Source organism: Alosa sapidissima, chromosome 7 (assembly GCF_018492685.1).
Source record: "Alosa sapidissima isolate fAloSap1 chromosome 7, fAloSap1.pri, whole genome shotgun sequence".
NCBI classification, from domain to species: Eukaryota; Metazoa; Chordata; class Actinopteri; order Clupeiformes; family Clupeidae; genus Alosa; species Alosa sapidissima.
Window position 1 is genome coordinate 34,199,898 of NC_055963.1, and position 12,500 is coordinate 34,212,397.

The 12,500-nt window shown below is 45.9% G+C and overlaps 1 protein-coding gene across 2 annotated transcripts in view; it reads right to left on the minus strand.

Moving 5' to 3' along the window:
* zbtb46 (zinc finger and BTB domain containing 46) overlaps nucleotides 1-12,500 on the minus strand; it is an 89,208-nt gene that overhangs the window by 75,860 nt on the left and 848 nt on the right. The window lies entirely within an intron of this gene.

Here is a 12,500-nt window from a genome sequence, read left to right on the forward strand (position 1 = left end):
GCAAAGAATTTCTCAGACAGCACTGTGTGTGCATATGTGTGTGTGGACGTGTGTGTGCGTGTTCACATGTGTGTGTGTGTGTGTGTGTTCACGTGTGTGCGTGTGTGTGTCTGCCTGCCATCTGATATACTATGAAGTGTGTGTGTGTGTGTGTGTGTGTGTGTGTGTGTGTGTCTTTAAGTTCTGAGTAGTGTATGTCTCTGTGAAGCTCCTATTCTTCTCACAGTGTGTTCTGAGCATGACCAGTGACAGGCAGGCCTTTGTGAGCACCTGTGGCCTTACTCTAGAGAAAGAGAGAGAGAGAGAGATGACAGGAGAGAGAGAGAGAAAGAGAGAGACAGAGATGGGGGGAGAGGGAGAGAGAGAGATGAAGGCATCTGTAGACGAAAGGAAGAGCCAGGCTATATATAGACACTCTTACAAACAGAGGCAAATACAGAAGAAAAAAATAGATGGAGGGAGGGACATAGAAGTTTGTAAGAGAGGGAATAAAAAGGAATAGAAGAGAGAGAGAGAGAGAGAGAGAGAGAGAGAGAGAGAGAGAGAGAGTAAGTAGAGCTCTTAATTGCTTTGAGAGATTTTACCAGCATTACCAGAGCGATCGATCGGGCACTCTCGGGCGGTTTCTCAGCTCTGCTAGTTTTTACGCTGGCCTGAGGTTAAAACTCAGTGGGCATCTTTGTTTGTTTGTTTGTTTGAGCCACAGAGAGGGCAAAAGACTTTAAAAGTCACGCCGACTAACTCCGGCTGTAAACATCGGTTAAGTATGACGCTGGGAGTTTTTTGGGCTCCCCCTATTCAGAGCGCCGGTTGATCTTGAGCGTCTTTGACTAGTCGAGTGGCGTAAGCTGCGTTGCTAGAGGCCACGAGTGTCAATGATTGATAACGCGCGCGTTTCCATCGGACAAGCCCATCACCACGCACTTCTCTCCTGTCCTCTCCTGTCCTGTTCCCTTCTGTCCGGTCCGATCTTCTCCATCTTTTCCCCCCTCCCTCCATCTCTCCCTCCATCTCCCTCTCTCCCTCTCTCTCCGTTTCTCTCCGGGGCGTTGAATTGTCACCTGCTTGAGTGGCCCTATCACTGACACACACACACACACACTTGTATTCCTATTTGCACAGACACCCTCACTCTGTCTCTGCATGTCACACACACACGCACACACACACACACACACACACGCACACACGCACACACACACGCACACACGCACACATGCACACACACACACGCACACACGCACACACGCACACACACACACACACACACACACAAACACACACACACACACATTCAACTGCGTCGTGTGAATCTCCGCCGTAAACTCAGACAAAGGGGCCAGTGTGTTGCTATGGATAATCACGATCCCTTGTCACCGGCAACACCACCACCACCACCACTGCCGCCGACACCAGTGCTGCCGCCCACCTCACAAACCTAATTTTAAAGAGAGTCACACCTTCCCACATTGTGAGGCGGCAGGATCATGTGTCCAACCAACACACACACTCACTCACTTACTCACTCACTGAGACAGCTCCAGGAAGTGGGAGAGAGAGGGAGAGACAGAGAGAAAGAGAGAGAGAGAGAGAGAGTGATAGAGAGAGGGAGAGAAGCAAGGAGAGAGAAGAGATGAGAAAATGTGGGGGGGGGGGGTGAAAAAATTAGGGTGCAAGAGAAGGAGCTAGAAAAAAGAGGAGACGCTGGGAGAAGATTCTGCTGTACTCACTCCCCCATTCTTTTTTTGCCTCCGGGGAGAATGAGCAGAATCAGAATTATCAGCTTTATTGGCCAGGTTTGCGTCAACAAACAAGGAATTTGAAGTAACACTTTTGGGAGAAAGCGCATAAGTTTGGCCATAAATTGTCTATATGCTATCGGGTGCTCAGTGCTAGGCATTAGGCAACAGGCCGGTATCACTGTGTGCACCAGCGCCCAACCAGGACCTAAGTGGAGTCCATTCAGCCATTTTATTTTGACATTCAATGTTAACGTTAATGCACCCTCACACAGAAAACAGGTACGCTACAGAAAACGTTAGCTCTTTTGCAGAACTTCAGTTTTGGAAGTAGTCACACCTTTTTTTTTTCCACTAACTACATAATGTTTTAGGAGGAACCACACACTTCGGTGACCACAGAGAGAGGATGTGACTGCACCACCGTTTCAGACGCAAAAACTCCCTGGCAACAGCCCAGTGGCACCCCATAACGGCAACACTCAATTAATTACTCGTTCAAATATGACTGGCAAATCCATGAGAGCGGACATGTTTCTTTGTAATTTAGTTATACAAAGTATCTTGGGGTACAGTCGAATGTGCTTCATGAATCCTGGCAGGTTTGCATGTTTCTCTATCAGCTGTGTGATATGATCTGTACATCACACTACACAAGGAACAGCTAAAAAACAACTGTGTAAAAAGTGAAGGTAAAACAGTGAACCGGAGAAAAAGTGAATCATGTAAGCAGCACTAAGCATTTTCTGCTCCCCAGAATATTTCATTGAAACAAACTGTGTAAAAACTGTGTAAAAAAGAAGGAGTGTAGCGCTCTCCGGCTCTGCGGCCGCCTGGCCTGATGGTCTGGCTCAATGGTGCCAGCGTGGAGCAAGAGCATGGCATGGGATCTGGAGCTGGGGAGGGATTGGCAAGCTTATTTTGTCATGGCACAAATGAAAATGGGAGCTGGAGAGGCCACCAGGGCCACATGTCCCACTTCTAGCCCCTAACCCAACCCTCAGACCTTCTTAAGGCTAAAAGATGTGTCATTTTATGTTTTTTGTGTTTTCATTCTTCAACCATACATGTGGTCGCATAATGATGGTTTTAATTCCAAGCTGGGTTTTCTAACTGATTCATTTTTGCTTAGTACTTGCCGCAAAAATATTTCTATTTCCATTAGGCCTAAACAACCTCTAACGGTTACATAAGGAGGTTGGTTATACATATCCCAGATTGTGGCATGATTGGCTGAGGTGCTGGTATGACTGCAGTCGTTATATTATGAGACATGGTTTGCATCAGAGCATTCACTGACACATGGGGATGGCAATGTCACCTGTCCAAACCACAGCGCTGGGAAAGCTTCATTTACGGCGAAAAACTCGACATTTACCGTTCACATTCACACTGTTCTGCCATGCAGCAGGTTTAAAAATACATAAAGAAAATAGTAGAAAAGAATTCTACTGTTCGCACCACAAGCATGTTCTATATCCAAATGGCACTTTCGTGACACAACTAATTAATGAAAACAAGTTGATCTCGCATACGTTAAATCAACTCAATTAGAACGCCATGGCAAAACTCAACACACTAATAGCGAGGGAGCAGAATAATTGTATGTTGAGCAGGGAAAAGCTTGAATGTTAAACAGGCCCTGTTAACAGCACTTTAGCACTTTCCTGATGAACTCCCGGATGCATTTCCATCCCCCGTGATAATAGACTAATGCAGATCAGACAATCACACCGCCACGTGGTTTGGCAACAGCGCACAAAGAAAAGAGATCTCCCTGTTCTGTTTTTTACTACAGGCTAACTGAGAGAGGCTGAGGCTTCAGCACAGAGATTCAGACTAACGGAACCACTTTTTCCGAGTCCCCAATGAAGTCAGAAAGGCACAGGTGCGCACACACATTCATACATACACACAGACACACACACACACACACACACACACATGTGCATACACACACACACAAACACAAACACACACACACACACACACACACACACACACACACACACACACACACCAAAACCAAAAGCACAAAGAAACCCTAACCATCACCACAACGTAGCACACACACAAACACACACACACACATACAAGGGTTGTTTTTCTCTCTCTCTTTGAAAAAGAGAATAGTGTGGAGGAGGCAAAAAAAAACAGTTTGCATCTCCGCGGCCTCCACCCACCCTTTACTGGTTAGTGTCTGGCCGCCAAACAAGGGGGGCAGAGAGCGAGACTATGGACACAGACTAAACCCTCCTCTCGAAAATAAACAGCGCGCGCGGAGAGCACACAGAGAGCCCAGAACTGTGTCCAGCTCCATCCAGCTGAGCCAATCGAGGGGGACCGCGGACATGGAGTATATGACCTCTGACTCACCTGGGGCACCGCAACGCAAACAGCCATCCACACAAAAGGCCAGAGCTCCCGACAGTTTCTAAATGACATTTCGCTTTTTAAAAAGGCAACTATATATGTAACAGGATATCTTGATGGAAGGTAAAGTGTTGTGTGCAGGTCAGATCATTAAGGATACAGGCTTAGGTTAATGCAGGTACAAGCTCTCTCCCCTGGTTAGAGTGGTACTTAAAATCACACACAGAGACAATAAAAAATCTTTTAACTGCTTATTCAAATAAAACAAGCAGTCACTGCATTTCACCAAAAAAAGAACACATGCTTTTTCATATTTATGAATATGTACACTGATATAATAAGCTTTGTCTGCAGGATAAGGTGCATTTGTTGAAAATGTCTAAAGAGTAAGATGTCAAAAGTGCATGTGCAATTTGCAGTCCATGCATTACTGTTCCAAAAGCAGCAGTAACGATATACAGTATGCTGAACACAATTATTTTATCGCAACATAGAAAAAGCTCAACGACTTCACTGGAAAAGGAAAGCGGTCAATGTATAAATAGTGGACTGCATGACTAGGGCTAAAGATGTGAATTGAATGGATTCATATGTGAATACAAGGACTGAAGAGAAGGAATCTTTGTATGAGCACAGATATTGCAGATTCTTTCAAATGACAAGGATGGATCTTTTCTGTTCACATTTTTTTTGTTGTATAATTCAGCGTAGTTCAGTACAATTCTGTGAATATTCAACATCATTCTCACAGAACAGAATTGAACAGAGCTCATTCGCTGGCTGTGAAACACACAAGCACACACACACACACACACACACACACACACACACACACACACACACACACACACACAAACACACATCCTCACCTCCCTGGTGTGAGCAGAGGACGGCCTCCCTTGGCAGACGGGTTTAACTAGTGAGGGTTTAGCACGCCTGCTAATGCGGCGCTAAGAGCCAGGGCATCCCAGGCTTAAACCCACAGCCAGGGACAAGGAGGCTGGCCTCCCTCCCACTTGAGGAGAGCAGGGTTAGTGTAAGGGGTATAGGGATGAGCTGAGTCTTCTCAACCTCTCCCTCACCCTCTCTCTCTCTCTCTACCTCTCTGTATCACTCCATCTTTTTTATCTCCATTTTCCTCCACACTCACTTCTACATGTTTTTCTAGCTCTCTGCCAATCTTTCTCTCTCCCCTTCTTTTTGCTTAAGAGGGACAAAGCAGAGTGGTTACGTGTGCGTGTTTGTGTGTGCGTGTGTGTTACATGTCATATTTTATCACTATGTGTGAGGGAGCCAGGCCATATACGGCAGGAGTGACCCTTACACGGAGCAAGGCGCTTAAGCCTAAGCAAGCCCCTTCTGATCTCAATCCTGTGCTTGTGTGTGTGTGTGTGTGTGTGTGTGTGTGTGTGTGTGTGTGTGTGTGTGTGTGTGTGTGTGTGTGCGTGTGTGCGTGTGTATGTATGTGTGTGATTGTGTGTGTGCATGTGTGTGTGTGTGTGAAGCTACTGAGAGAAAGTCACTGTTGAAATCTACGAACGATAGATGAATGAAAACGGAATAAAGAAAATAAGGAGAAATAAATAAAGAAAAGGAGGAAAAGAAGTATAAGGGAGGAAAAGAAGAAACAGGTAAAAAAGAGAGAGAAAGGGGGAAGGGTAGAGGGAAAAAGACAAGATAAAAAGATAGATAGAGAGAGGGGTGGGGGTGGGGGTGTGAGGGAGATGGAGACTGATCCACACATTGACCACATCCTCTGTTACTGCTTAGGAGTGTCAGTTCTGAGCAACTAACATGCAGACCCACTATCTCATTTCCAAGAGTTTTTTTTTCTTTTCACACACACACACACACACACACACACACACACACACACACACACACAGTCACACTTTGTGCACACACACACACACACACACACACACAGACACACACATAGAGTCAAACACACCCACACAGACAAGCACACACACTCACACACTAACACACACACACACACACATACACACACACACACACACAGTCTCTCTCTCTCTCTCTCTCTCTCTCTCTCACACACACACACACACACACACAGTCACACTTTGTGCACACACACACACACACACACACACACACACACACACACACACACACACACAGACACACACATAGAGTCAAACACACCCACACAGACAGGCACACACACTCACACACTAACACACACACACACACACATACACACACACTCACACACAAACACAAACACACACACACACACACACACACACACACACACACACACACACACACACACACCTACATACTCCCACCCATGTCCTAACCCCCCAGGGCCTGTGGCTGTGCATGCATACACACCCAAGCGGGGCATCCGTTGAAATATTTAGGTGGCACCTGAGGACAGTGTGTGCCCGGGGCGTCTCCGCTATAACCTGCACACGGAGCCTAATCCACCGGGATGAACACGTCTAAGTGGCTAAGAGACACAGCTGTCAGTCCAACACCCTCCCCCACCATATCTCTCCCTCTCTCTCTCTCTATCCCTCACTCCCACTCTCTCACCCTACCCTCCTCTCTCTCTCTCTCACTCCCTCTTACTCTTTCTCTTTCGCACCCACTCTTTCTCTCGCCACCCCACTCAATCCCTCACTTTCTCTTCTCTCTCTCTTTTGCCCCCCCCTCTCCCTCTCTCCATCCTTCCCTCCCTTTCTCTCTCTCTCAGACCCCCCACCCCCACCCTTGCCTTGCGGGAATTAAGAGCACCTGTATGTGGCCCTGTCAACACAAAAGAGCTAACAGGTTCCATTTTAATGATTGTTTGTTATGGAGGTGTGTGTGTGTGTGTGTGTGTGTGTGTGTGTTCGGGGTCAGGGGTAGTCAAACAAAAGCACACTGACACAAAACACACCCATGTCTCTGTCAGGGTAAAAAAATTACCCCTCCACCCAACACCACCCCACCCCCAAGTGAACAGTGTGCTGCCTGGTCTTTGTCATATTGTGCGTGCAGCACGTGGCTCTTTTCTATTGCAAATGAGTGAAACAGGTGTGTGATATGAATGAGCAGCCTTGGAGGAGGGCTTGCTGCTGAAGTGCACAGGGGAGGCACAAGAGGTGAGCAATGGGAAAGGGGCCGGAGAATGGCGCTTTTGCTGAATATTATCACCATATCTTACAACGAATTGAGACTGATTTATCTGTCTAGATCTCTAGCTGCACAGCTTTGCACACATACACACGCACACACACCCACACACACACACACACACACACACACACACACACGCGCACACACACACACACACACACACACACACACACACACACACACACACATACACACACACACACACACACACACGCACACACACACACACACACAGACACACACACACACACGCACGCATGCACACACAAACACACACACACACACACACACACACAGACACACAGTGCACTGGGTTTGTGAGGAAACAGAGAAAAAGAGTGCAGAGTGAGTTGAGTCCCCTGGTGTTGCAACAGCTGACGCTCCCTAACCTGTTAGCCACAGTGTACTTCTCCCCTTCCCTACCCACCTCTCCCCACCTCTCCTCTCCTCTTTGTTCCTCTCTTCTCCTCTCCTCTTCTCCCCTACTCTCTGCTCTTCACTTCTCCCCTCCCCTCCTCTTCTTCTCTACTCTTTGTTCCTCTCTTCTCCTCTCCTCCCTTCTCCTCTTCTCTTCTCCCCTCCTCTCTGCTCCTCACTTCTCCCCTCCCCTCCTCTCCTTCTCTCCTCTTTGTTCCTCTCTTTTCCTCTCCTCTCTACTCCTCTTCTCTTCTCCCCTCCTCTCCTCTCTGCTCCTCACTTCTCCTCTCATCTTTGTTCCTTTCTTTTCCTCTTCCCCTCTCCTCTCCTCTCTGCTCCTCACTTATTCCCTCCTCTCCTCTTCACTCCTCTCCTCTCTGTTCCTCTCTTCTCCTCTTCTCTCCTCTCCTCTCTGCTCCCCTTTTTTCCTCTCCTCTCCTCTATTTTCCCCTCCTCTCCTCTTCTCTCTGCTCGTCTCTGCAGCCTACAGCCCAGGGAGTGGAGCCCTCAGCCAGCCGCCAGCTCTCTCTCTCTCTCTCTCTGCCTCTCTATCTCTATCTCCCGTTCTCTCTCTCTCCCGCCCACATACACCCAAAGCCGTGCTGTGTCGTGTCAGCCTGCTACCCCCCTACACACACACACACACACACACACACACACACACTCACTCTACAGCCCCCCACCCCCGCATCCACCCCAGCTTGCGGCCCCCCTACATCCTCCACCTCCACCTCCATCCTCACTACCCACCACTGCGTACCACCCGACACCAGCTCCTCCACCCCCACCTCTCTCTCCACTCTCTCTTACCACCAACCACCTCCCCCAAACGACCCTTTCCGTGAAAATGCTCAGATTAACAACCGCAGCTTCCCTCGAAACAAGTCAACAGAAAAAAACACATACACACACACACACACACTCACACAAACATGCAGTGTAAACTGCACTTTGACTACATTTCTATTAAACATTATCTCCCTGGCAGCCTCTTTGCCGGAGCGATACCTGTCTCATAATTATATACAAACCCCACCAGCAGCAGCCACACATTCAGAGTCTCCACTGAGAGACACTGAGGCATAATAACTAATAACTTTAACACTAAACAAGCCAAGAAATGGGAGTATACAATGTGCAAAAACATTATAAAGCACTATGCCTTTAAACCAACTTGTAATAACGCCTTTTCTATCAGAAAGACTACAAAGTCACATTGAGAAATGTTCCATTTTAGAAGAGTAAACATCTGTGAATAAAAATAAATGTTATTCAAATATTTGGGATTTATAAACCATTTATAAGAAAACAACAAATTACAAAATGACGTGATGTGTTTATTATTTAACACACTCCTGATATATGTGACCCGTAATGGATTCCAAATGTGTAGTTACTGCGAGGGGTGATAAAATTGTGTGACTGCCACATTTTGATTTGCTAACCTACAATACAACTCGATTTACTGAAATAATGAGGCACAATCTACCTCATGAAGCGAGACAGACCATATTTACCAGAAATAGCTTTCTGAATACGGACCGGATAGTTTGATTTGCCTGAATAACTGTGTATGTCCCCCATTTGATCACATGCAGAGATTCCTTCAATTTGAATGCCACTAGATTTTGATTTGTCCATTGGGACAAGAGCTTAAGGACGACAGCCACCAATGCAGTCACATTTAAGGTGCAGTCTGTAATTCCAATTCATTACACTTTAAAATAAATCAGGATGATTGCTCCCCGTGGTCCTGTAGCTATCTGTATATAGCTATAGCGTGTGCACTCATCTAAAATAAATAAATAAATAAATAAATAAAAATCTTATATATATTCGTACACAGTCCTGACACGAAACTTAACGGCTCAGGCCAAACTATCAATAATTCTAGCCAATCAGAATGTTGCTTCAGTAACATGGGAGGAAGGGGTGTAATTTAATTGGCTGTTGAGTTCAACTATCAACAACTTGTCATGGACTACACCTTTAGAGGAGCTGTCTGAGGTGCTGAAGAAGGCTAGCTTTGTAAGTACCAAAACAGCTAATTTATTTAATATGTGGAAAAATACACATAAATACATAGTGACTGTGTACACTGAAATTACTGTGAAGCTTTCACAAGCTTTAGTTTATCAGTTTTTATACTTTAAACTTTCACAATCTCTATTCTCAGTCTGACATTTTTTATTGTACCTTCAGAAATCTCAGAAAACAAATGTGTGCAATAAGTTTCTTTTTCTGTGCCACATAACAGACATTATGTAGTTTTATTAAACATGTGTTTGTGGACTGCATAATAAAGCATGTGGATGAGTTCTATTTATCAACCTATTCTTTTAGCATTTTGTCATTTTAAATTTTTAAATAAATATGTAAATGCGGAAAAACTGACTTTCTGACTTGTGGGAATTAGCTGGAAGGGTGGGAGCGAGTGAGTAAACAGTTGCAATGTGCACCAAACCAGCAGGCCCCAAGGCTGAGGAATTCTGAACTGCCCTCCCTGTGTACCCCCCCCCCCACACACACACACACTCAGAAAGTAACAGACAAGAAAAAAAGACAGAGAGAGTAATAATGAAATAATGAAGAGAAAGAGGGAGAAAATGCAAGAAAGTGAACAGAAGCGATGAAGAGAGAAGAGGCAGACTAAGAGAGACAGCAAAAGTGAGAGAGAGAAAGAGAGAGAGAGAGAGAGAGAGAGAGAGAGAGAAAGAGAGAGAGAGAGAGAGAGAGAAGTTCCTAGCCTCCCTGGTCATTGTTGACACAAAACAACCACACCTGAGAGGATGTCAACACCGATAAGTGGGGGCAGGGGTGTGGGGGTAAAGAGGGCTCAGGTCCCAAGCGTGTGCATACACACACAACCACACCAAACCACCAAACATCCAACTAAACACACCCTCTACCCACGACTCCCTCAGTGCTTACAAATAAACTCCAGCTCACCACACAAGCTACTGAGACTCAAGAAAGACTGGAGCAGCCAGCTGGCGTAAAGGACATAAAAAGAGTGTGTGTGTGTGTGTGTGTGTGTGTGTGTGTGTGTGAGAGAGAGAGAGAGAGAGAGAGAGAGAGAGAGAGAGAGAGAGAGAGAGAGAGAGAGAGAGAGTGTTCACCTTGACTTAATTTTGGGACTCACCCCTTGGGTTTATATTTTATGTATTACATAGCCTATCGTCCAGATATGGGAGGGGGGCAAAGTCTGCACTTTATTCCTTCTTCCTCTATTTGAGCTAGTAGGGTCAGACACCTGCCTCTGGCTTGAAAGTCACATTTCTATGCAAAAGACACAGTGTCTATTTGATGTGAGACTGGCAATCTCAAAGTTGCCAAAAACTGCTTCAAGGGCAAAACAAGTCCTAAATCAAGTCTTATGCTGGGCTGTAATAATTGTGTAGGTGTTGCATCTATTAAATGGTATCACTAGCTATACATGCCAATAACATTTAACTTCCAAGTCAAAGCCCAGTCATTCTGAGGAGACAGTTAATTCACACCGTATCTATTAACGCCTTTAATAGACATCTTGTTTGTGTTCAGTCATAATCCTTTTGACTACGCGTGGAACGGTAACTCTAACACAAACGGTAGCCTAAAATACTAAAAGGAGATTCTGCCACCCAGGTATATTGTCTGGAGTCTGAACATTTGTGGCCATATTTTCGCGCATTCCTTATGGCTATGGCTTTTTGCCGTATCTCAGGGCGCAGCTAGGAACTAGCACAGCGAAACAAAGAGACGAGTTTTGTAACGCTGATATCTAAATTATTTCCGATGTCGAATATTACCCACATGGTTTGCCAGACGAACAACTTGTTAACCAGAGGAAACATTAGTCCAGAAACGAGTAAAGTTTTTGAATAATCTACTGTCGCGTGCACCTGCACTCGCTCGGGTAACATTTAAAAGACAATTCCGTATAGGCTGATATAAATTGAAATTTCGCTTTGTGTAAATCACTACACACGACACTAATTGCGAGCAGTGAAGGGAAAACGTGTCATCTTATCACAGAATGACTTATTCTTTTTAATGGACTGGATTTGAGCCGACAATGAGCTGGAGTTTTTTTTTTTGTTTGTTGACGTCGCACCTGAAGTGGCGTAAACGCCGTGTTGTCAAGCGCGTCGACTCGACACAAGAGGGCTTGCTCCCCTTCCTACCCCATCGGTCGGCGAGCTCGGCAGAAAATGGAGGAAGACGGAACTGACCAGCTTAAGGGGGCAGACAGAGAAAGAGAGAGAGACATGCACACACAATAAAGCCGCGCTGTTAGGCATGACATTCTTAATAGTTGAGCGAATAGCCCCCCGGTGTGTGACACTTCTCTCCGCACTTTCCAACTTGAGAAGTATCGGGTGATGGACGGCTCGCGCTGAGCTAAGATTTGAGAACAGTATAAACACCCCCCAAAATTTAAATGAGCCCTAAAAATTCCCCTTCCTTGTCTGGTATACTGGGTGTTGACGCAGCAGAAATTTCCAGCTGGAGAAATTCCCCTTTTGGAGGTTAACCGAGGGGAGGCGAAGGGGGGTTAAGCCCTCACTGCCAAGCATAGGGCTTTTCATTTAAATACCCCCGACCGCAAAGAGCGGATACTTGAAAACACGGCAGAGAGATCACTGACAGCTCGAAGCGTGAGAATTCTATAAGCCCAAAGCTTTGCCTTGAGGTCAAAACTTGGGGAGGAAACCATTATGTTGTGCGGGTTTTAGGGGAAAAGTCGGACGATGCAGGAGGGCGTCGAGCGTACCCAAGCAACCACCTTAGCGATTTAGCAACAGTTCAAGTTTCGCTATGATGTTTAATTTACCTTATGGT